The 26,867-nt window shown below is 38.7% G+C and overlaps 2 pseudogenes; one reads left to right on the top strand and one right to left on the bottom strand.

The window, feature by feature from the left end:
- Nucleotides 1–10,818: 10,818 nt before the first annotated feature.
- LOC101027685 (DCN1-like protein 1) lies at nt 10,819–14,681 on the top strand (annotated as a pseudogene).
- A 5,683-nt stretch (nt 14,682–20,364) lies between these two features.
- Nucleotides 20,365–24,138, bottom strand: LOC141585489 (uncharacterized; annotated as a pseudogene).
- Nucleotides 24,139–26,867: the final 2,729 nt, after the last annotated feature.

Here is a 26,867-nt window from a genome sequence, read left to right as displayed (position 1 = left end):
CTAATTTATCAACTTCAGCTTTTTTCTGGTTTCTTCTGCTATTGTCCAGTATCTTCAAAAATACTCATGCCTGGCCCAGGTGCAGTGGCTCATGCCTGTAATCCCAGCACTTTGGAAGGCCGAGGTGGGCAGATCACGAGGTCAGGAATTTGAGACCAGCCTGGCCAACATAGTGAAACCTTGTCTGTACTAAAAACACAAAAATTAGCTGAGCGTGATAGCAGGCGCCTGTATTCCCAGCTACTTGGGAGGCTGAGGCAGAAGAATCGCTTGAATCTGGGAGGCAGAGGTTGTAATGAGCCAAGATCAGGCCACTGCACTCCATCTTGGGCAACAGAGCTAGATGCCATCTAAAAAAAAAAAAAAAAAAATTTTATTCCTGTGTCTCTGTTTTTTAAATTTGTCAGTCTTAGTATTTTTTAGCATTCCCACGTTGATAGTTCAGGACGCTTCCATTTCAACACACTCCCTCCACACATACACACATTATCTCATACTGTGTTCTCAATATTTGTTGAATACAATTTTTAATTAACTCAGTACCCAGTCTCCACATTACTGAATAGTTGAATATTATTTATTGCTGAGCCTGGTAGCATACTATTATTTTCTTTTCCAAATTTACTCCATTACTGTACTATTTTTATCATTCTGTTTCTTTACTCTATTTTCCATTTTTCCAAAGGCTCCAATAAATCTGACATTTTTTCAAATGTGAAAACATAGATAACACACTACAGATTTTTTTTTTACCATCTGAAACAAGGCCTCGTATTCCTTCATCATTCTCCAATCTCAGCTGGTTACACTCTAGGCCTCATGAACAAAAGTCATCCTGGAATTTCCTTTAATCTTCTTCATTGCTCAATCCTATTTCTAGAATACCATGTTGTTGTCCTCCTCCTCCCCTTTCTCCTCCTCCTCCTCCACTACTGCTACTACTTCTCTTCTCCTTCTCCTCCTCCTCCTCCCCTCTTCCTCTTCCTCCTCTCCTTCCTCCTTCCCCTCCTCCTCCTCCTTCTCCTTCTTTCTTCTTTCTCTTCCTTCTTCCTTGTCCTTCTGCTTCTCCTCTTCCTTCTTCCTTCCTCCTCCTCCTTCCTCTTGCTGCCACTGCCTCCTCCTCCTCTTCCTCCTTCTCCTCTTCCTCTTCTTCCTTCTCCCTCTTCTCCTTCCTCCTTCCTCCTCCTTCCTCTTCCTTCCTCTTGCTGTGACCGCAACCTCCTCCCCTTCCTCCTCCTCCCCCTCTCCTTCTTCTTCTTCCTCTCTCTTCTTCTTCTTCCTCCTTTCCTTCTTCCTCCTCCTTCTTCCTTTTTCCTCCTCTTCCTCCTTATTCTTCTTCCTTTTTCCTCCTCCTCCTTCCTCTTCTTCATCTCCTCTTCCTCTTTCTTCTTTTTTTATAGCTAACTTTTAAAAAATTTATTTTTGATAGTTTTGGGGTACAGTTGTTTGTTTTTGTTACATGGATAAATTCTTTAGTGGTGATTTCTGAGATTTTGGTGGACCCATCACCTGAGCAGTGTACTCTGTAGCCAATAGGTAGTCTTTTATTCCTCACCGCTTGCCCATTCTTCCCCCCAGCAACATCTATAAAGAAGGATGGCATGTATTCTCCTTTCTTGGTTTATTCCCGTATTTTGCTTAATGTTATTTTTCAGCATCTGTCTAGAAAACAGTGCATGGGAAATAAATTTTTTGAATTCTTACATGCTTGTAAGTGCCTTTATTTTATTCTTACATTTGATTGATAATTTGTCTAGAATACTATGTATCTATCATTTGGCTGGAATAGTGGCCATTGAATATCTCTCAGACTTCCTCTCTATACTTTTACGGTTCTCTGTTTTGTGAGTTCTGTCTTTCCAAGGTGTGATGCAGAATATACTTTTCACGAGCCTCCTTTATAACTATTGTGCAGTTATGTGACTTCACCCAATAAGACAAACTATATACAAGATTTCCACTAAGAAACACATAGCTTGAGCTTTGAAAGGGGTAAGAATTTTGCTGGTGAAGGTTCAGGGGAAGCAGTTTCGCTGGTGCTGGTAATAGGAGTAGTTATGGTGAATTCTAACGCAAGGTTGATGGAGGAATAAAGCTTTCTTACCAGAGTGGTTCTTCAGCGTGGCTCTGGGCCTTGGTATTGGAAGCCTAAGCTTGAGCTTGTTTCTCTAGCCCTCCCAGTGATTCAGTGAACTACCTACTGCCCTTCAAATATTAATTTCTTGTGGTTTACTGGGTACATTTCTTTGTTTGCAACTAAGGCTGATACAGCCAGTATAGAATTCTAGACTGAGAATAATTTTGCATCAAAAGTTGAGAGATTTTGCTCCAGTATCTTTGAATATCTAGTGCTGCTATTGTCATGTGATACCCATTATTTTCTTTTTTAAAAATGTTTATTTTGTTTTAAGTTCTGGGATACATGTGCAGAACATGCAGGTTTGTTACATAGGTATACATGTGCCATGGTGGCTTGCTGCAGTTATCAACCTATCATCTAGGTTTTAAGCCCCGCCTGCATTAGATATTTGTCCTAATGCTCTTCCTCCCCTTGCCTCCCACCCCACAACAGGGCTTGGTTTGTGATGTTCCCCTCCCTGTGCCCATGGATTCTCATTGTTCGTTCCCACTTATGAGTGAGAACATGGGGTGTTTGGTTTTCTGTTCCTGTCTTACTTTGCTGAGAATGATGGCTTCTAGCTTCATCCATGTCCCTGCAAAGGATGTGAACTCATTCTTTTTTATAAATGCCCATTATTTTCTAAGGATCTGTTTATGTGTGTCTCTGTATGTGTGTGTATCTTGTAAGCTTTCCAACTCTTCTTTTAACTTGGTAACATTTCTAATGATGTTTCCAATTGTAGTTTTCTTTCATTTATTGTGGTAGGCATTCTGGAGCACTTTCCTTATGGAATATTATTTCCTTCACTTCAGGGAAACAAAAATCTATTTTAAAATAGTATCAATATTCAGGATTTCTGGAACTCCTATTAGATGTTGGAAAGCTGAGTGCAATTCTCTAATTTTGTTATTGTGTCTTTGTTATTTTCTATCTTGTTTTACATTTTAGTTTACTTTCCTGGATTTCTCAACTCGAACTGCCATCCCTGCTTTGATTTTTAAAAATTCTATCTAAAATATCTTTCATTTTCAGAAGATCTATTTTTAATTCTAGAACAGTTTGCAGTTTTAAAAATAATATTTTTTCAGGGCTTTAGGTTTATGGCAAAATTGAGCAGAAGGTAAAGAAATTTCCCATATGCCCCTCTGCTTCTACACACGCACAGCCACTAGCAACATTCTCCAACAATGTGGTGCATTTGTTGAAATTAATGAACCTACATTGACACAGCATTATCATCCAAAGCTCATAGTTTAAATTAGGGTTTACTCTTGGTATTGTACATACTGTGGGTTTGGACAAATGTATAATGGTATCAATTTATTCTTATAGTACTATAGAGAGTATTTTCATTCCCTAAATATCCTCTGTGCTTTACCTGTTCATCTTTTCCTATGCCCTAGACCCTGGCAACCACTGAAGTTTTACTGTCGCCCTAGTTTTAGTTTTGTTGGTTGCCTTCAAAAGCTGATATTCCAGGGATTTTGTTGGGTAAATTACCTAGCTTAGTTTTGGTATCCTCTGCAGTTAATGCAGGGTTTAACTTTCTGTATTCTGACATGTCAGTTACAACTCTTCCATCTATTTTTTTCAGCTCTCAAATATTTGCTGAAATAATTCCACTTACTATTATCTCTTCTCTCATTCTCTATGTTATGGCTTGATAGCATTTTAATTTGTCAATTTTCATTCTGGTATAATTTTGGAAAGGTTAAAAATATAAATATATGGTAATTCTATATGTAATTTAAAAGTTTTCTTATTTAATGTTTTAAACAATGACAAACATTTATTGAGGAATTGTGTCAGCTGTTAAAATAATGAAATGATCCAATTATCACACCTATGAAGAAGGCATGATTATCTCTTTAACACTTGAGAGAATGAGATTCAGAGAGCTTAAATAGCGTGTCCAGAGTTATATCCACTTACCAGGTGGCAGAGCAAAAATTTAAGTTCAGACATATCTGATTTTGAAGGCCATGCTAAGATGAATATAGCTTAGTACATTGAATATCTGACACACTGCAAGTTCTCAATGATGGCAACTTTGAGGATGTGAACTCATAAGTTCAATGTTTTAGATAGATTTTGTTTCTGGGATGAGTAGGTAATAAGATTGTCCTTATACACAGCATGTAATTTAGATCTAAGAATGCCAAGAATATAGGCTAAGAATGCTACCTTTATATAGGGGTGTGTGTGTGTGTGTGTGTATACACTTATAGATACATGTATAAGTATACCTTTATATAGGTGTATGTATTTGTGTGTGTGTGTATACTTATATATATACCTCCAGAACTGTAAGATAAGTTTTTATGTTGTTTAGACAGTAATTCTGTGACAGTTTGTCATAGTAGCAGTAAGATATGAATGTACTTATTAAATAAAGCTTTCCCTCTCTCGCTCTCGCTCGCTCTCTCTCTCTCTCTCTCTCTCTCTGTGTGTGTGTGTGTATGTGTGTGTGTGTGTAAGTGTGTAACTTACCAGATGAAAAGTGTGGTAAATGCTTATTTGGGAGCATATGGGGAAAGGAATATGAATGGTTAAATAATAACCACAGAGGTGGAAGACATCTGGGAAAAGAAGGAGTAGTCGAAACTGCAAAGGCACTGCTTTATTCTCAGGGTGGGAGGGAATCTATTTTCATCTTGGACTCAGATAGGACAGTGGCTCTTCTTCTACCAAGAAGTTTTAAATGCCCCTAAGTTTGCTACCATAAGCATAGTACATAGACACTGTCACAGGACCGCCAAGCTAGAGAGAACTGGAGCACTTAAAACATAAGCAAAAGTCAATTCTAGTGGAATGAGAGAGTTAGGAGCTGGTGTTCTTTGTATATGGGAAAGAACAAATTTTCATATTATGACCTCATGAACGCTGTTTCTGAAGTGACTCTTATCTATCACAGGAGTTGGGGCTAGAAGTTAGGTGGGAGAAGATCACAGGTAGCACCATCAGGGAAGTGAGACAATAGGGGGAAAAGTAGCTATCGTTTGAATGTCCCTGCCAAACTCAAATTGAAATTTAGGCTGGATACAGTGGCTCACACCTGTAATCCCAGCACTTTGGGAGGCTGAGGCAGGAGGATCATTTAAGGCCAGGAGATCAAGATCAGCCTGGGCAAAATAGTGAGACTCCCATCTCTACAAAACATGTAGAAGAAGAAAATAGATGTGGTGGCTCACACCTGTTGCCTCAGCTACTCAGAAAATTGAGGCAGGCGGATCCCTTGAGCCCAGGAGCTTAAGAGTGCAGTGAGAGTCGGGCGCGGTGGCTCAAGCCTGTAATCCCAGCACTTTGGGAGGCCGAGGTGGGTGGATCACGAGGTCAAGAGATTGAGACCATCCTGGTCAACATGGTGAAACCCTGTCTCTACTAAAAATACAAAACATTAGATTGGCATGGTGGCGCGTGCCTGTAATCACAGCTATTCAGGAGGCTGAGGCAGGAGAATTGCCTGAACCCAGGAGGTGGAGGTTGCAGTGAGCCGAGATGGCGCCATTGCACTCCAGCCTGGGTAACAAGAGCGAAACTCTGTCTCAAAAAAAAAAAGACTGCAGTGAGCTCTGATTGTGGCACTGTATTCCAGCTTGGGTAAGAGAGCAAGGCCCTGTCTCTAAAAAAATTAAAAATAAAAAAGAAATTTAATTGTCATTTATATAACATTATTAAGAGGTGGAGTCTTAAAGAGGTGATGTTGGGTCACGAGGGCTCTGCCCTCATAAATGGATTAATGCTGTTATAGGAGTGGGTTAGTTACCTTGATAAAGGGATCAGTTCACTCCTGCCCCATTTGTTCTCTGTCTCTGGTGCTCACTTCTGCCTCTTGCCTTCCACATGGATTGAGCCTTGCCAGATGTCAGCATCATGCTCTTGAACTTCCTAGCCTCGAGAGTTGTGAGAAATAAATTTCTTTTTAAAGCAAATTAGTCAGTCTATGGTATTCTGTTATAGCGGTAGAAAATGGATTTAGTCAGAAGCCAATATTCAAATGAGAAGATTACCACCATGAGAAAGTGGAGCTTAGGCCTGCTGGAGATTTCTGTGAATCAATGCAGAACAAATCTCAGAATTGTCTCCCTGATGAGTGACAAAGCTGTGATACTTAGTTATGAGCTCTCCTTTGCAGTGTTTGGGGTTGCTCTAGGAAACTTCACTTTTCTGCCATCTGTGGACTTCCCTGTGCACAGGCTGAACATTCACTGGCAAATATATAAAACCTTCTGTAAAGATCTACAGATGCTTGAAGTAAGAAGCCCTCAAGAGGTAAGGAGTCTATTGACACTATTTCAAAGATGGAGAAAGAGGAAATCCTCCCTAAATCATTCTCTGAAGCTAGTATCACCATATTACCAAAACTAGGAAAGGACATAACAGAAAAAGAAACTACAGACCAGGCGTCCCCAAACTTTTTACACAGGGTCCCAGTTCACTGTCCCTCAGACTGCTGGAGGGCCGCCACATACTGTGCTCCTCTCACTGACCACCAAATGAAAGAGGTGCTCCTTCCTGAAGTGCGGTGGGGTGCTGGATAAATGGCCTCGGGGCCGCATGTGGCCCACGGGCCATAGTTTGGGGACACCTGCTACAGACCAATATCCCTGATAAACATGGATGCAAAAATCCTCAATAAAATACTGGATAACTGATTCCAACAGCATACCAAAAAGATAATCCACCATGATTCAGTGTCATTCACACCAGGGGTGCAGGGATAGTTTGACATACACAAGTCAATAAATGTGATATACCACATAAACAGAATTTTAAAAATCACCTCATCATCTCAATAGATACAGAAAAAATATTTGACAAAAATCCAGCATTCCTTTATAACAACTCTCAGCAAAATTGGCATCTAAAGAATTTATCTTAATGTAGTAAAAGCCATCCATGACAAGCCCACAGCCAGCATAATACTGCTCAAGGAAAATACTGAAAGCATTCCTTTTGAGAAATAGAACTAGACAGTGATGCTCACTTTCACCGTTTATATTCAAAATTGTACTGAAAGTCCTAGCCAGATCAGTCCAATCAGACAAAAGAAAGAAAGAAAGGAGATCCAAATTAGAAAAGAAGAAGTCAAACTGTTGCTGTTCACTAATGACATAATTATACCTAGAAAACCCTAAAGACTCACCCCAGAAGCTCCTAGAACTGATAAATGAATTCAGCAGTGTTTCAGGATGCAAAATTAATGTACACAAACCAGTAACTCTGCTATACACAAACAGCGACCAAGCTGAGAATCAAATCAATAACTCAACCTTTTTTACAATAGCTGAAAAACAATGAAAGACTTAGGAATATACTTAACCAAGGAGGTGAAAGACCTCTACAAAGAAAACTATAAAACACTGATGAAAAAATTTATAGATGACAGAAACAAATGGAAACACATTCCATGCTCTTGGGTGGATAGAATCAATATTGTGAAAATGATTATAATGCCAAAATCAACTTACAAATTCAATTCCCATCAAGATACTATGATCATTCTTGACAGAACTAGACAAAAAATCCTAAAATTTATATGGAACCAAAAAGGGCCCAAAGCAAGACTAAGCAAAAAGAACAAATCTGGAGGCATTACATTATCCAACTTCAAACTATACTAGTCACCAAAACAGTATGGTACTGGTATAAAAATAGGCACATAGACCAATGGAACAGAATAGAGAACCCAGAAATAAACCCAAATACTTACAGCCAAATTATCTTTGACAAAGCAAACCAAAACATAAAGTGAAGAAAAGACACCCTATTCAACAATTGGTGTTGGGATAATTGGCAAGCCACGTGTGAAAGAATAAACCTGGATCCTCATCTCTCGTTATACAAAAATCAACTCAAGCTGGATTAAGGACTTAAGTCTAAGACTTGAAATCATAATAATTCTGGGAGATCACATTGATAAAACATTTCTGGATATTGCCTTAGGCAAAGACTTCATGACCAAGAACCCAAAAGCAAATGAAATAAAGTCAAAGATAAATACATGGGGCTTAATTAAACTAGAAATCTTCTGCACAGCTAAAGAAATAATTAGCAGAGTTATCAGGCAACCCATAGAATGGGAGAAGCTCTTCACAATCTATACATCTCAAAAAAGCTAATATCCAGAATCTACAAGGAACTTAAATTGGCAAGAAAAAAACAAGAAATCTGATCAAAAAGCGAGCTAAGGACATGACTAGACAATTTGCAAAAGAAGGTGTACGAACAGCTGACAAACATGAAAAAATACTCAGCATCCCTAATTATCAGATAAATGCAAATAGAAATCACAATGTGATACCATCTTACTCCTGCAAGAATGGGCATAATCAAAAAATTAAAAAACAAAAATTAAAAATTTAATTAAAATTAAAAATTAAACGTGTGTGTATGTGTGTGTGTGTGTGTGTAAAGCTGAATGCTACTCAGCCATAAAAATAAAAATAAGAATGAAATAATGACATTTGAAGCAACCTGGATGGAATTGGAGACCATAAGTTTAAATAAAGTAACTCAAGAATGAAAAACCAAACAACGTAGGTTTATGTTCTCACTCATAAGTGGGAGCTAAGCTATGAGGACACAAAGATATAAGAATGATGTAACAGACTTTGGTGACCTGGGGGGAAAAGTGGAAGGGGATTAAGGGATAAAAGACTACACACTGAGTTCAGACTACAAATTTCCCAGGTGATTGGTATGCCAAAATCTCAGAAATCACCATTAAAGAACTTATTTATGTAGCAAAATGCCACCTGTTATCTAAAAACCTATTAAAAATAAATAAATAAAACTATCCTTAAGTAATATCTTGGGTAACAGAGCATATTACAGATAAACTGAAAGCCCAATGCCTGTTTAACTGAATTTTTCAACAAGCTGAAAAGCAAAACAAAACAAAACAGGCATGGAAATGATCAAGTCAAGGATTTATATTCTGCTGTGATAGCAAAATATAGCGTGGTTTAGAGAATATGAAATGTATGGCTTAAGAGTCCTTGATTACATAGGATTGTATCAGCAAGATCTCAAAAAAGAAAAATTAGACTGGCTAGAATTGAAACAATTTTTATTGACCACACTGATTAATAGTTACTAATTTCCTGGAGAAGAGGGACTTGAAGTTGACATTAAAAAATTTATGTTCACTCTGCATAGCACATCTGTATTTATATAGGAATTTGTATGGCTATATATATATGAAGACTCAAATGTGAGTACTGCAGCCAGTATTTCAGGTACTCAAAAGAGTCAAACAAGATAAATCACACTAATTGTACATCCAACAATGTTTATTGTTTTATGGATGTGTTCCACAATACATTGTACTTTCGTTTTCTAAAAACAAAACAAAAATCAAAGTCCCAGTAGGCACACTTCCCAATGTATGTAAATTGCAGAAGCACAACATGTAGTTGAGAATGCAGGTCAAGGAATTGGTTGTACCCTTTTTCCTTACCTGAAGGTAGAACAGTTGGGAATACCATCTACATGCACTAAGAACTACCATTTAAAGTAATAGCAATCTCAGATTATACAAGTTCACAGAAGTCTTAACTAACCACAGCAGATGTAATGTCTAAGAAATAAACAATGTAAAAATAAAAGGTAAACATTGGGACATATTTCTGTTCTTAACTTACATTTGAAGACTATCGTAAATTATAAACTGAGATCTAGCAAAATGTGGATTAAAAACTGTTTCTTTTTATATGTTATATTCTTTGATCTTTTACAAAGGTGCATTAAAAACTAAAACTCTAGTTTTGGAACAAGATAAGCGTTCAAATGCTTTTGTTCTAACATTTATTAGCTTTGATTTTGATCAAGTTCTTTGAGTCTCAATTCTTTCTTCTGTCAAATATGGATGATACCTTCCCCAAGTAGTTTTAGTGAGGAAAAACTGGATCAATACATAGTCTTTTCATTGTAGACTTTAAATTAAATATTCACCCCCATTTCTCCCTATTCATGCTTGGGCTTTCTCAAGTAGAAGGGGTATTTACATTATTATAATTAAGTTCAGGATTATTTACTGATACTTTTTTGAGTTCTAGTTACTGTACTAGCTACTGATGACACCAAAAGAAAATAGAACACAGATTCTGTCTTTGAGTAGCTCAAAATCTGGTATAGATATAGACTAAATCAATTCAGTACCTTGTGTTGTATGCTCTAAGAAATAAAAGGGAAAAGAGACAACTAAAGAAAAAGGAAAGTTATATTTAAACTATACTTTAAGAATAAATATGGCTCATCATTCTATAAGAGGAGAGCATTAGGGTACTATAAGCAGAAGGATCTAGTATAAATTATGTTTCAAGTGCTTTTATATTTGGCAGCCTGAATAACATACAGAACAAACAGTTGTTACATTTTTTTTTTGTGAAGTTTACCTTCATAAACTGTATTCTGAATCATTTTGTATAAAAAATAGCACTTGGCTTTAATAATTGTTATATAGGTGACTTGATTGATCTTTTTGCTGAATATTATTTTGAATGTATTTGGATTATATAGAGGATGCAACACTTTAGAGATACATTTTCAAACAAGTTTAAGCACCTAGAATTAGCCACAAAACAAGAAATGGTGAAAAACTTCTAGAAAGTCTCTGCATAGAAGAAAAGTTATCACAGATTCCATAGGCTAATTTTGCATTTATTTTTAATTATAGAAAGTATCCTGGGAGAGGATTGGAGGACACCAGCATGAACAAGTTGAAATCATCGCAGAAGGATAAAGTTCGTCAGTTTATGATCTTCACAAAGTCTAGTGAAAAAACAGCAGTAAGTTGTCTATCTCAAAATGACTGGAAGTTAGATATTGCAACAGATAATTTCTTCCAAAATCCTGAACTCTGTATATGAGGCAGTGTAAAATGATCATTGGACAGGACGAAGTTAGAACAACTGTACAATAGATACAAAGATTCTCAAGATGAGAATAAAATGGAATAGATTGTATACAGCAGTTCTGTGATGACCTGGCACTCCAGCCAGCCAGAATTAGTGTGTTGATTGTTGCATGGAAGTTCAGAGTAGCAACACAGTGTGAGTTCTTCAAATGGGAGTTCATGGGTGGCATGACAGAATTAGGATGTGACAGAGTAGAAAAACTAAAGGCCTAGATTTCCAAGATGGAACAAGAATTGAAAGAACCAGGAGGATTTAAAGGATTAGATCTAGAAATGACCATTACATACTGGAACTTAGTGCTTGATGGAAGATTTAAATTCTTAGACTTATGGAATAAATTTTTGTTGGAACATCATAAATGATCAATATCAAAAGACACTTGGAATCTTCTTTCTTAAAATATATTTTATTGCATTTTAGGTTTTGGGGTACATGTGAAGAACATGCAGGATTGTTGCATAGGTACACACATGGCAATGTGGTCTGCTGCCTTCCTCCCCATCACCTATATATGGCATTTCTCCCCATGTTATCCTTCTCCAACTACCCACCCCCCACTGTCCCTCCCCTAGTTGTCTCCTACAGACCTCAGTGTGTGATGCTGTGTCCATGTGTTCTCATTGTTCAACACCCGCCTATGAGTGAGAACATGTGGTGTTTGATTTTCTGTTCTTGTGTCAGTTTGCTGAGAATGATGGTTTCCAGGTTCATCCATGTCCCTACAAAGGACACGAACTCATCGTTTTTGATGGCTGCATAGTATTCCATGGTGTATATGTGCCACATTTTCCCTGTCCAGTCTATCATCAATGGGCATTTGGCTTGGCATCCAAGTCTTTGCTGGTGTAAACAGTGCTGCAATGAACATTTGTGTGCATGTGTCCTTATAATAGAACCATTTATAATCTTTTGGATATATACTGAGTAATGGGATTGCTGGGCCAAATGGAATTTCTATTTCTAGGTCCTTGAGGAATTGCCACACTGTCTTCCACAATGGTTGCACTAATTTACACTCCCACCAACAGTGTAAAAGTGTTCCTTTTTCTCCACATCCTCTCTAGCGTCTATTGTCTCGAGATTTTATAATGATCCCTATTCTAACTGGTGTGAGATCGTATCTCAGTGTGGTTTTGATTTGCATTTCTCTAGTAATCAGTGATGATGAGCCTTTTTTCATGTGTTTTTTGGCCTCATATATGTCTTCTTTTGAAAAGTGTCTGTTCATATCCTATTCCCTCTTTTGGATGGGTTTGTTTGTTTGTTTTTTTCTTGAAAATCTGTTTTAGTTCTTTGTAGATTCTGGTTATCAGCCCTTTGTCGATTCTGGATATCAGCCCTTTGTCAGGTGGGTAGATTGCAAAATTTTTCTCCTATTGTGTTGGTTGATGGTTCACTCTAATGATTGTTTCTTTTGCTGCACAGAAGCTCTGGAGTTTGATTAGATCCCATTTGTCTCTTTTGGCTTTTGTTGCCAATGCTTTTGGTGTTTTAGTCATGAAGTCCTTGCCTATACCTATGTCTTGAATGGTTTTGTCTAGGTTTTCTTCTAGGGTTTTTATATTATTAGGTCTTATGTTTAAGTGTTTAATCCATCTGGAGTTAATTTTAGTATAAGGTGTCTGAAAGTGGTCCAGTTTCTGCTTTCTGCACATGGCTAGCCAGTTTTCCCAGCACCATTTATTAAACAGGGACACCTTTCCCCATTGCTTGTTTTGTCAGATTTGTCAAAGATGAGACGATTGTGGATGTGTGGCATTGCCTCTGAGGCCTCTGTTCTGTTCCATTGGTCTATATCTCTGTTTTGGTACCAGTAACATGTTTTGATTACTGTAGCCGTGTAGTGTAGTTTGAAGTCAGGTAGTGTGATGCCTCCAACTTTGTTCTTTTCGCGTAGAATTGATTCAGCTATGCGGACTCTCTTTGAATTCCATAGGAAATTTAAGGTGGTTTTTTCCAGCTCTGTGAAGAAGGTCATCGGTAGTTTGATGGGGATAGTGTTGAATCTGTCAATTACTTTGAGCAGTATGGCCATTTTCACGATATTGATTCTTCTTAACCATGAACATGGAATGTTTCTCCATCCATTTATGTCCTCTCTTATTTTGTTGAGCAGTGATTTGTAGTTCTCCTTGAAGAGGTCCTTTACATCCTTTGTTGTATTCCTAGGTATTTTATTCTCTTTGCAGCAACTGTGAATGGCAGTTCGTCCTTGATTTGGCTCTCTTTATGTCTATTATTGGTGTATAGGCATGCTTGTGATTTTTGCACATTGATTTTGTATCCTGAGACTTTGCTGAAGTTGCTTATCAGTTTCAGGAAATTTTGGGCTGAGATGATAGGGTCTTCTAAATATACAATCATGTCGTCTGCAAATAGAGACAATTTGACTTCCTCATTTCCTAATTGAATACCCTTTACCTCTTTTTCTTGCCTGATTGCTCTGGCTAGAACTTCCAATACTATATTTAATATGATTGGTGAGAGAGGTCATCCTTGTCTAGTGCCAGATTTCAAAGGGAATCCTTCCAGTTTTTGCCCATTCAGTATCATATTGGCTGTGGGTTTGTTGTAAATAGCTTTTATTATTTTGAGATATGTTCCGTCGTTACCTAGTTTATTGAGAGTTTTTTAGCATAAAGGGATGTAGAATTTTGTCAAAGGCCTTCTCTGCATCTATTGAGATAATCGTGGTTTTTGTCTTTGGTTCTGTTTATATGGTGAATTATGTTTACAGACTTGTGTATGTTGAACCAGCCTTGTATCCCCAGGATGAAGCCTACTTGATCGTGATGTGTTTTTTGATGTGCTGTTGCAATTGGTTTGCCCATATTTTATTGAAGATTTTTGCATCTATGTTCATCATGGATATTGGCCTGAAGTTTTCTTTTCTTGTTGAGTCTTTGCCGGGTTTTGGTATCAGGATGATGTTGGTCTCATAAAATGATTTGGGAAAGATTTCCTCTTTTTGTTTTGTTTGGAATAGTTTCAGAAGGATTGGTACCAGCTCCTCTTTTTATGTCTGGTAGACTGCTTTGGTAATGGTGGACTGCCTCAGTAGTGGTGGACTGCCTTGGTAATGGCGGATACCCTTCCCCCACAGAAGGTGGACTGTCCCAGGTCCAGATGTGCTTGCTGTGAAACTCTCAATCCAGAGCATTTTAGATTGCTGTTCTTTGTGGGGGTGGGACCAGCAGAGCCAGATCACCTGGCTTCCTGTTTCAGTCCCCTTTTTATCAGTTGAATGAGTGACTCTATCTTCCAGGTGTTCTTGTCATCAGTTGAAAAGGCACCTGGATTTGTGTGAGTTTTTGTTTGGAGACCTGCTGCGCTGGCTAAAACGGCCACACTCGAGGCTGATGGTCCTTTTCCGCCTGGGAATCTCCTGGTCTGTGGGCAGTAAAAATTTGTTTGGAAATGCGATAATCACTCACCCACTGCATTTTCACTGGGAACTGCAATCCAGAGGTGTTCCTATTTGGCCATCTTGGATCCCCCAGAATCTTCTTTTAGACTTTAGTATAATGATTGCAGATTACATGCCTAATTATGATGAAGAAGCATGGCCCTTTCTTATTGATGACTTTGTGGAATTTGCACACCCTCAAATTGCTGGGACAAAAAGTACAACAGTGTAGCACTAAAGGAACCTACTGGAATGTACACAGTCTGTACAATAAATACAACAGAATATTGTACAGTCAATTTCTGCTGGCTGGACTGAACTGAAGATCAATCCTCACAATTCAGACTGAGGGTTCAGACAAAACTTTAAGGATACATGTTGGACCATATTATATTTCGTTCTTCTAGTGGTGGTTTTGGCTTGTCTTCTAATCTGGGCCACTCTAAACATTTATAATTCCAACATTGTGGATTTCATTTTATATCTGTGGACCATTCTAGTTTATTCTCCCATAAGTCTTAGAAGCATAATGGTGATTATTTTGAGGTTTCCATTCTTGCAAAAAGCACAGTGCTGTATTTATCAAAAAACAGTTAGCCTAAGAATTAAACATATGAACATCACAAAACAATTTATAACAACTTCTTAAATATATGCTTTGGGCTAGTTACAAAGACTATTCTAATAGCACTTCCAATGAGAGTGATATATTTATGTGTACTGGATCTGGAATGGTGTTTTGCTTAGGGGGAATTTTTTTTTTTTCCCCTGGCAAATCACATGTGTTGTTGATGTGACTAGACTATCTGATGAAAAGAAATTCAGAATAACCCACATGAGAAATTTTCAGGTTAACTTGATGCCTACCTGAGAAATGTATTGTGTTTCAGACTTTTGATTTCAAACCGTTCCACAGAACTAGTCTTTGCTTACGTTACCCATGTTTATGTATAGTTGTCCTACAGGGAGCTTTTATTTAGAAAATGTCTGCATAATGTTAGATTCTACTCCTGTCTGCATTTTGCACTACATAATTGGACTTTGTTATGCTTTTGAAATGCTTATCTGCCTGTCACATAAGTTAAACTCTTTAATTTGTTTTGAATGTTTTAGATTGCTACATAATACAATATTCTAAAATTAGGCATGACAGTTTTTGTTTTGTTTTTACTTTTCTTTTACTTTTTTGTAACTGCATGATGGAACACAAATGATATTCTCTTAATTTGTAAGAAGATAATAGGAGTTAAATTTTGAAAATGGTTGTGTTAAGCCATGAAGTGTAATCTTTATAATATAGGTACTGCTCTTTGAGACAAATAGCCTGTTTATGATGACTTCTTATTTTGTTGAAATTGCTTTAACTGATAATCACTGTGGTTGCCAAATATTTACTTCAGGACCAAAGACTTTCAAACAAGCATACATGATGCAAAATACCAATCTGGCTTCCAGTTTCGTTACTGTTTTTTTTTTTCCCCTCACTCAGATTAGCTCAGTTTTCTCATCAAAGCAAATGCTATCTTGTATGTGTTTTTTTCATTACGAAACCCATGAGCTGCTTTTATGCTGAAAATGGTCCTTTCTCTGTTCACTTACTGACATATGAAGAGTTTCTTGCTGTCTTAAACATTTTTTAAAAAATTATACTTTAGGTTCTGGGGTATATGTGCAGAACTTGCAGGATTGTTGCATAGGTATACACATGCCATGTTGGTTTGCTGCCTCTATCCCCCCATCACCTACATCAGGCATTTCTCCCAATGTTATACTTCCCCACCCCCGACTATCCTTCCCTGAGCCGCCCCCCTTCACAGATCCCAATGTGTGATGTTCTCTTCCCTGTGTCCATGTGTTCTCATTGTTCAACATCAACCTATGAATGAGAACATGCAATACTTAGTTTTCTGTTCTTGTGTCAGTGTGCTGAGAATGGTGGTTTCCAGATTCATTCATGTTCCTGCAAAGGACATGAACTCATCCTTTTTTATGGCTGCATAGTATTCCATGGTGTATATGTGCCACATTTGCTTTATCCAGTCTATCATTGATGGAAATTTGGGTTGGTTCCAGGTCTTTGCTGTTATAAACAGTGCTGCAGTGAACATGCATGTACATGTTTATAATAGAATGATTTATAATCTTAAGGGTATATACCTAGTAATGGGATTGCTGGGTCAAATGGTATTTCTATTTCTGGATCCATTAGGAATCGCCACACTGTCCTCCACAATGGTTGAACTAATTTACACTTCCACCAGCAGTGTAAAAGTGTTCCTATTGCTCCATATCCTCTCCAGCATCTGTTGTCTCCAGATTTTTTAATGATCGCCATTCTAACTGTGGCAATCACAATGTGGTTTTGATTTGCATTTCTCTAATGACCAGTGATGATGAGCATTTTTTCATCTATTTGTTGGCCACATAAATGTCTTCTTTCTTTTGTAAAGTGTCTGTTCATATCCTTCATCCACCCTTTGATGGGGTTGTTATTTTCTTGTAAATCTACTTTAGTTCTTTGTAGATTCTGGATATTACCCCTTTGTCAGATGGGGTAATATCCAGCTTGCAAAATTTTTTCCCCATACTGTCGGCTGCTGGTTTACTCTAATTGTTTCTTTTGCTGTGCAGAAGCCCTTAAGTTTAATTTGATCCCATTTGTCTATTTTGGCTTTTGTTGCCAGTGCTTTTGGTGTTTTAGTCATGAAGTCGTTGCCTATGTCTATGTCCTGAATGGTTTTGCCTAGATTTTCTTCCAGGGTTTTTTTGGTGTTAGGTCTTATGTTGAAGTCTTTAATCCATCTGGAGTTAATTTTAGTGTAAGGTGTCAGGAAGGGGTCCAGCTTCTGCTTTCTGCACATGGCTAGCCAGTTTTCCCAACACTATTAAACAGGGACTCCTTTCCCCATTGCTTGTTTTTTTTTCAGGATTGTCAAAGATCAGATGGTTGTAGATGTGTAACATTACTTCTGAGGTCTCTGTTCTGTTCCGTTGGTCTATATCTCTGTTTTGATACTAGTACTATGCTTCTTTTGATTACTGTAGCCTTATAGTATAGTTCAAAGTCAGGTAGCATGATGCCTTCAGCTTTGTTTTTTCTGTTTAGGATTGCCTTGGCTATGCGGGCTTTTCTTAAGTTCCGTATGAAGTTTAAAATGGTTTTTCCCAGTTCTGTGAAGAAGGTCAATGGTAGCTTGATGGGGATAACATTGAATCTATAAATTACTTTGGGCAGTATGGCCTTTTTCACAAAATTGATGATTCTTAACCATGAGCATGGAATGTTTCTCCATCTGTTTGTGTCCTCTTTATTTCATTGAGCAGTGGTTTGTAGTTCTCCTTGAAGAAATCCTTCACATCCTTTGTTAGTGTATTCCTAGTTATTTTATTCTCTTTGTAGCAATTGTGAATGTGAGTTCACTCATGATTTGGCTCTCTGCTTATCTGTTATTGGTATATAGCAATGCTTGTGATTTCTGCACAGTGATTTTGTATCCTAAGACTTTGCTGAAGTTACTTATCATCTTAAGGAGATTTTGGGTTGAGAGGATGGGGGTCTTCTAAATGTACAGTCATGTAATCTGCAAATAGAGGCAATTTGACTTCCTCTTTTCCTAATTGAATACCCTTTCTTTTTCTTGCCTGACTGCTCTGGCTAGAAGTTCCAATACTATATTGAATAGGAATGGTGAGAGAGGGCACCGTTGTCTCGTGCCAGTTTTCAAAGGGAATGCTTCTAATTTTTGCTCATTCAGTATGATATGGCTGTGGGTTTGTCATAAATAGCTTTTATTATTTTGAGATACCTAGTCTGAGGTACCATCAATGCCTCGTTTATTGAAAGATTTTTGCATAAAGGGCTGTTGAATTTTGTCGAAGGCCTTCTCTGCATATCTTGAGATGATTTTGTGGTTTTTGTCTTTATTTTCGTTTATGTGATGGATTTCGTTTATAGACTTCTGTATGTTGAACCAGCCTTGCATCCCCAGGATGAAGCCTACTTGATCGTGATGGATAATCTTTTTGATGTGCTGTTGCATTTGGTTTGCCAGTATTTTTTTTTTTGAAGGTTTTTGCATTGATGCTCATCATGGATACTGATGGCCTGAAGTTTTCCTTTTTAGTTGTGTCTCTGCCAGGTTTTGGTATCAGGATGATGTTGATCTCATAAAATGAGTTAGGAAGTATTCCCTCTTTTTGTATTGTTTGGAATAGTTTCAAAAGCAATAGTACTAACTCCTCTTTGTATGTCTGGTAGAAGTCAGCTGTGAACCCATTTGTTCCTGGACTTTTTTTGGTTGGTAGGCTATTTATTGCTGCCTCAACTTCAGACCTTGTTATTGGTCTATTCAGGGAATCAACTTCTTTCTGTTTTAGTCTTTGGAGGGTGTAAGTACACAGGAATTTATCTGTTTCATCTAGATGTACTGGTTTATGTGCATAGAGTTGGCTTTCTCAAACATTATCATAAGGCAGGCTAGAAATGTAATGATTCAAATGTTAAATGATTATGATCTTTTGATAAGAACAGATTCTGCTTGGTATGTCTAGGCACTCTTTAAGCTCTAGGGTTGATACTTACAAAGGAATGTACTTCAGAATAGCAGTACATTTTATGCAAGTGTGGAAATTTTTTAAAGCAGCAATGACATATTAAAACTGCTCTTTATTTATATGATTTTGAAATAGACTAGGAAGCTTTCCCTATGGACATGTTAATATTCCAATCATAACTTTAATTCAAGAATGTGGTTTATGAAAAGAAAACTTTGAAAATTTTGATTCAGGCTACTGGAATTCATTATTAAATGAAAAAGAAGAATCTTGCTGCTTTCAGTATTTCCTGATTTCATTTTTGTAAATATGAAGAGGAACTTCAATTATGACAAAAACTTAATATATATATATGTACTGTTTTATTTCCTGTCTTGGAGCTTTTGAGTTATGGTTATTGTTTCAGATTGATTGACTCACATATACTGTGCTTTGAAATGAGAGTCCATTATTATTATTATTTTTTCAATATAAAGGGTTTTCTTTAAAAATCTGGGGGAAAAAAAAGGAAAGTATACCAGTAAATTTCTAATGTACGAGTATATAGAGAAAAAGCAAAGGTTGAGGTTTTTGGCTAAAACATGAAAGATTGCACACACACATTTTAACTCATGCTCTCTGTATTAGTCAAGCTTCTCTAGGGGGACAGAACTAGAGTTTATGAGGTTTATTAAGTAGTATTACTCACAGGATTACAACGTCCCTCAGTAGGCTGTAATCTGAGGAGCAAGGAAACCAGTCCAAGTCCCAAAGCTGAAGAACTTGGAATCTGATGTTTGAGGGCAGGAAGCATCTAGCACCAGAGAATGATGCAGGCTGGGAGGCTATGCCAGTCTAGCCTTTTTGTGTTTTTATTGCCTGCTTTATATTTGCTGGCAGCTGATTAGATCGTGCCCACCTAGATTAAAGGTGGGTCTGCCTTTCTCAGCCCACTGACTCAAATATTAATGTCCTTCGACAACATCCTCACAGACACACCCAGCATCAGTACTATGCATCCTTCTATCCTATCAAGTAGACACTCAGTATTAACCATCACAAGTCCATCCCTTGTCAACTTGAGTCCATAGACATCTCCTGAGATTATACATAATCTTCAAATAAAGACAATAAGGTGATAATTATGTGTAACATAGTACAACTATCCCTCTTACAACTGGTAATGCACCACTTCCCCAACCCAAATGCTATTACATAATGTTAACAATACTTAAATACTGATATGAATTTAAGTATTGTTAAATTGCATGTCAATAAATCTTATATCAAGACAAAGGAAAAATGAAATGTAATATTTTCTTAATACAAGTGTATACATGCACAAACATCTTTTTGACAAAAGGAGGAAATACTTATGACAATTACAGTCGTTTCTGCAACTGGTCACATATTTATAGCTGGTGTTGATGACTACCTTCTGCTACCCATTCAGTATTCCATTTGCCTTCAGCAAGCACCTCAGCAGGTCTTGTTTGATTTTTTTCCAGGTGGAGTGACCCAAACCTTCATTTCTGAAGGGTCTGGGTCATTTGTAGTCGTGCCTGGATTGGGCTGTTATAGTTTCCCATTGACCTTAATCACAGTGCATGGCAATACTAAGAGATGCCCTAATGGATCTCTTGTATTCCATGCACACTCTTCCTTATCTCCACTGTGGAATAGTAGACTGATTTCATTTTTATAGTTTGGGCCAGTGACCAGAGCCAATACTGTAACTCCCTTCTTAGCTTGTTGACTTAAAGGTAGGAGGACCCCAAAGTGTCCAGGTGGCAATCTTGGCTTCTAGAGTTCAATGGAATTATTGTGCCTCCAGGTGGCAGCATTCTTATTCTGGAACTAAGACCTCTAGGCCAGCAGAATGTAATGTAGCAGGAACAGGAAGCAAAAATTTTGCTCGTGGATCACTAAAGGTGATGGTGCATGGTGCCACTTCCACTTCCACCACTGGATTCCTGGAACCATGAATCCTCGCTATGTGAGAAACAGAACTATACATTGGATGCTAATTCAGAGCATACACAGCCTTCAGGAGAACTTTGCTCCAGCCCTTCAAAATATTGTCACCTAGTTGGCATTGTAATTGTGACTTCAGAAGTCCATTCCACCATTCTATCAATCCAACTGCTTCAGGGTGATGAACAGCATGGTAAGACTAGTGAATTCCATAAGCATGAATCCAGTGCCACACTTCTTTAGCCATAAAGTGCCTTGGTCAGATGCAATGCTGTGTGGAATACCAGAACAGTGGATAAGGCATCCTGTGAGTCCACAGATGGTAGTCTTGGCAGAAGCATTGTCTTTGGAATAGGCGAACCCATATCTGGAGTAAGCATCTGTTTTAGTGAAGACAAACCCCTGCTCTTTCCATGATGAGAAAGGTCTAATATAATCAATCTGCCACTAGGTAGCTGGCTGATCACCCCTAGGAATGGTCCTATATCTAGGGCTCAGGGTTGGTCTTCGCTGCTGGCAAATTCGGCACTTAGCAGTGGCTATAGCCAGGTTAGCCTTGGTGAGCAGAAGTCAATGTTGCTAAGCCATGCGTAATCTCATCCCTGCCACCGTGGCCACTTTATTCATGGGCTCATTGAGTGATAACAGGGGTGGTTGGGGAAAAAGGCTGAGTGGTGTCCATGGAATGGGTCATTCTATCCCCTTGATTATTAAAATTCTTCTTTGCTGAGGTCACTTGGTGAGCACTCACAGGGGATACAAATATCTTCACAGTTTTTGACCACTTAGAGAGGTCCATCCACGTACTTCTTTCCCAATTTCTTTGTCACCAATTTTCCAATGGCTTCTTCCAAGTCCCTGACCATCCAGCCAAACTAGTGGCTAAAGCCGGTCAATCAGTATAGCACATCTGGCCATTTCTTCTTCCATGAAAAGTGCACAGTCAGGTGCATTGCTTGAAGTTCTGCCCACTCAGAAAATTTCCCTTCACTGCTATCATTCAGGGATGTCCTAAAAATGGTCTGTAGTGCTGCAGTTGTCCACTTTCAAGTGATGACTGCATATTGTGCAGAACCGTCTGTGAACCAGGCCCTTGTCTTCTCTTCGCCTGTCAACTGATCATAGAAAACTCCCCATGAGGCCATCAGTGCAGGCTGGGGGAGAAAAGGCAGTGTGGCAGGAGTGGACACCGTGGGCATTTGAGCCACTTCTTCATGTATCTTACTTGTTCCTTCAGGACCTGTTGGAGCCCCGTCATGTAAATACCACTTCCATTCAGTGATGGACTGCTGCTGTGCATGACCCTCTTTATAGCTAGATGGATCAGAAGGCACCCAGTTCATTATAGGTATTTCAGGTCACATGGTGACTTGATGATCCATAGTCAAATGTTCAGTTTCTCCCAAAGCCCAGCGACAGGCCAAAAGCTGTCTCTCAAAAGCAGAGTAGTTATCTGCAGAAGATGGAAAGGCTTGCTCCAATATTCTAGAGGTCTCCACTGTGATTTACCTATGGGGGCCTGCCAGAAGTTCCAAACAGCATCCATATCTGCCACTGACATCTCAAGCACCATTGGATCTGCTGGGTCATATGACCCAAGTGACAGATCAGCTTGCACAGCAGCCTGGACCTGTTGCAGAGTCTTCTCCTGTTTTGGACTCCACTCAGCCTTTCCAGTCACTTGATAAATGGGCCAGAGTAACATACCCAAGTGAGAAATGTGTTGCCTCCAAAATCCAATTAGGCCCAGTAGGCATTGTGTCTCTTTCTTGGTTGTAGAAAGGGCCAAACGCAGCAATTTATTCTTCACCTTAGAAGGAATATCTCAACATGCCCCACACAACGTGACCCTAGAAATTTTACCTAGGTAGATTGTGCCTGATTTTTTTTTTTTTTAACACTGTTGCCCAGGTTGGAGTGCAGTGGCATGATCTCAGCTCACTGCAACCTTTGCCTCCCTGCTTCAAGTGATTCTCCTGCTTCAGCCTCTCAAGTAGCTGGGAATACAGGCATCCACCACCATGCCCAGTTAATTGTTTGAATTTTTAGTAGAGATGGGGTTTCACTATGTTGGCCAATCTGGTCTCAAACTCCTGATCTTCTGATCTGCCCCCCTTGTCCTCTCAAAGTGCTGGGATTACATGTGTGAGTCACCACACCCAGCCGATGGACCCTGAATTTTAGTTGGATTTCCCATCCTCTAACACACAGATGTCTCACAAATAAGTTCAATGTGTTTTCTACTTCTTCCTCACTGGATCCAATCAGCATAATGTCATCAACGTAATGAACCAGGGTGATATCCTGTGGAAGGGAAAAGTTATAAAGGTCTTTCTGAATACAATTATTACACAAAGCAGGAGAGTTGATATACCCCTGAGGTGGGATAGTAAAGGTATATTGCTGGTCTTACCAGCTGAAGGCAGATTGCTTCCAGTGGGCCTTATGGACAGGAATGGAGAAAAGGCATTTGCCAAGTCAATGGCTGAATACCAGTTACCTGGAGATGTGTTAATTTGCTCAGTCAGTGAAACCACATCTTTTACAGCAGTTGCAGTTGGAGTCACCACTTGGTTAAGCTTATGACAATCCACTGTCATTCTCTAAGATTCATATGTCTTCTGTACAGGCCAAATGGAAGAGTTGAATGAGGATGTGGTGGGAATGAGCACTCCTGCATCTTTTAGGTCCTTGAGGGATGCAGTATTGTTTTTGATTCACTATTTTTTTAGGTAAAGGCAGCTCTAATGGCTTCCATTTGGCCTTTCCCACCTTAATAGCCCTCTCTACCAGTCAGGTAGCCAGTGTGGGGGTTCTGCCAGCTGCTAAGTATGTCTATGCTGATTATATATTCTGGCACTGGGGAAATGATCATAGGATGATTCCAGGGACCCACTATAAGTCAGACCAGAGCTAAAACTCTACTAATTACTGGACCTTCATAAGCCCCCACTTTAACTGGAGGACCGCAATGACATTTTGGGTCCTTGGAATCAACATCACCTCAGAGCCAGTGCCCAGTAGTCCCCAAAATGTCTGATCATTTCCCTTTCCCTGATGTACAGTTACCCTGATAAAAAAGGATGAAGGTTTTCTTGGGGAAGAATGGGAGAAAGATTAACAGCATAAATTGCCAGTAGTTTAGTGGGACCCTTCCTCAAGGGGACCTGGACTCCCTTCATTCAAGGCATTCTGGGTCTGTACACTGGCTTATGTGTGGGAATTGATTGAGGGATTGTGATTATCTGTTTTTATAATTCAAATTAATCTCTTTTCTATTCGACCCACAAGTTTTCTGCTTATATAAATTAAGTAGGAATGCAGTAGGCTTCCTATTAATTTCACTTCTAGGAACATCATAATTAGCCAATGCCAGAGCTTTATATAAGTAAGACTATTCTGACTGATGGTTTGCTTCTGCTGTTCATTGTGGTAGCTATACTCTCCTTGTCTTTGAAGGTTGAAGGCCACTACTTGGCCCCTGCCACTTCAGAATTTAATTATTCCCATTGTATTTCAGTTCTGTGGTTGAGTGACTGCAGTTCCCACTGTTAGATCTGACATACAGAGAAGAGCAGTTATAGGGCTCTTCAAAGATATGGGGGCTGCTCTCACAAATCTATTCTCAAGGCATTGGTCAAGGATATATCTTTTGGACCCTCCCAGCTGGAATGAGTAGGTCAAAAGTGACTAATCCATTTTACCATTCCAATCTGCCTAAGCCTTTGGGTCTCTTCCTCTACATTAAACTAAGGGAGATCAGGCATTTCTGGCTCACTTACAGTGGGCCATCTTTTAATCCATTTTTAGCTAACCAAACAAATAAACTATTAGAACCTTTTTTTAACTCCCTGAGCTGCAGCATTAAATGCAGAGTCCCTATGTAGTGGACCTAAATAAATAAATGCCTCCTGATCCAACTCTGTTTCCTTCCACTATTATCCCACACCCTTAATATCTTTTCCCATGCCTGTTCTCCAGATTTCTGTTTATATAAATTAGAAATTCAAGCAGTTCTTTTCAAGTGTAGCGCTCCTCCTCATGGGTCATACTCTGAACCTCACCTCTAGGGGCCCACCAGCACTTTAGTTATAAGTCCAGAAGCAAACAGGGGTGTTGGGGGTGGCTCCTGAGGAGAATCAACATGATCTTGCCTGGCAACTGCCTCAGGGGAGGCCATCACTGTTGCCTCAGGCACCACAGGGTTTATCTCCTCAAACAAAAGTGGAAAGGCTAAATGGCAGCTTGGGTTGGAGAGGGGATATTGCCATTACTGGGAATGTGGAAGCTGTTTCTTCTGGCAAGAAAGGTTTAACAGAGTTTACAAACTCGGTGTCTGCAGCTTCATCAGGGCCCTCCCAAACATCTCTATTCTAAGTTGTACGGTCCCATTCCTTTTCAGTTAATGCCCTCACTTTAACAGTAGACACTTGGCAAGCCTGTGCATGTACCTTTCATTGCTGGTCAGCCACTACACGATAAGAGCTTGTGTCTGATTTTCCGCAATTTCAGCTCCTTCTCTCCAGGAGATAAGACTTACTCAGGGCAGTCTTAGAAGATTTGAGGCTCGGTATCTGCTTCTGAATCTGGGAGTTAGAAGCCCTGAGTTCATTATTTTCTTTCATTATATATATATATATGGTCTCCTATTGTGGGACCTTGTGATAGTGTGAGTTAATACTAATTAATAAACTCTCTTTAGTAAAAGATTAATATAACAATAATAATATACAGAAGCAATGTTTTCTTCTATTTTATTTATATGTATAAAAGGGGAGTTTATTAAGTAGTATTAACTCACACTACCACCAGGCTCCACAATAGGATATCTGCGACCTGAGGAGCAAGGAAGCCAGTTTGAGTCCCAAAGCTGAAGAACTTGGAGTCAGATGTTTGAGGGCAGGAAGCATCCCACATGGAAGAAAAATGTAGACTGGGAGACTAAGCCAGTCTAGCCTTTTCATGTTTTTCTGCCTGCTTTATATTTGATGGCAGATTAGATAGTGATCACTCACATTAAGGGTGAGTCTGTCTTCTTCAGGCCACTTACTCAAATGTTAATCTGCATTGGCAACACCCTCACAGACACACCTAGGATCAATACTTTGCATCCTTCAATCCAATCAACTTGATACTCAGTATTAACCATCACACACCCTGTTAAAACCCCAATAAAAGGATAGTAAAGTGATTTTTTGAAGCCACAAATCCACAGTGGCAAGACAAGCAATATAGGAGATAACAACGTAGTAGCTAGATGAAGGTTAAATGTCAACAGACTGAACGAAGTTGAAATCTAAACTGGGTAGGGAGTGAAGCCCAGTAGCAAAGCAGCTTAGAACGCATGAAGACGTGAAGCATCTTTGAAACTGGGAATGCAAATAGGACTGAAAAGAAGGAATATTATTTTGGAAAAGCTGTTGAAGAAACAGATTCCCAGATTTCCTCCTTCAGCCCTGAATCTCAGGTACCCACTCCTCCCTTCCCCTCAGTGAAGGCAGGTGGATTTTCTGGAGAGACGAGGTCAATGAAATTTTGGGTTTAAGACATCTGCCATGTAAATTTCTGAGTGGAGGGAGGAAGGTAGGATGGGTGCCTGATTCAAGGTGGGGACCAGAGACTGCTAAATGTTTTAAAAATTCTTTTTAAACCATGTGGAACTATTTATTTTAACACATAAATAAGTGTAGAGTAGTTTAAATGAAAAGTTTCGTCTCTTCTTACTGCTTGACAATTAGAAAATTTTCCCAGGCCCTAACACAGAATCATTTTAATTTGGGTACATATGGATGAATATTATAATGTAATTTATATTTTCATATTACTTCAGTATTCTGGAGTAAAGGAAAAGACAAAAATAGTATACATAAAGCAATTTTTTTCTTACATTTTTACAGTTTTTCTTTGAAAT

The sequence above is a fragment of the Saimiri boliviensis genome, chromosome 8 (assembly GCF_048565385.1).
Source record: "Saimiri boliviensis isolate mSaiBol1 chromosome 8, mSaiBol1.pri, whole genome shotgun sequence".
Lineage (NCBI taxonomy): Eukaryota > Metazoa > Chordata > Mammalia > Primates > Cebidae > Saimiri > Saimiri boliviensis.
The sequence above is the reverse complement of the archived record's forward strand: the minus strand, read 5'-3'. Positions and strand labels throughout refer to the sequence as shown.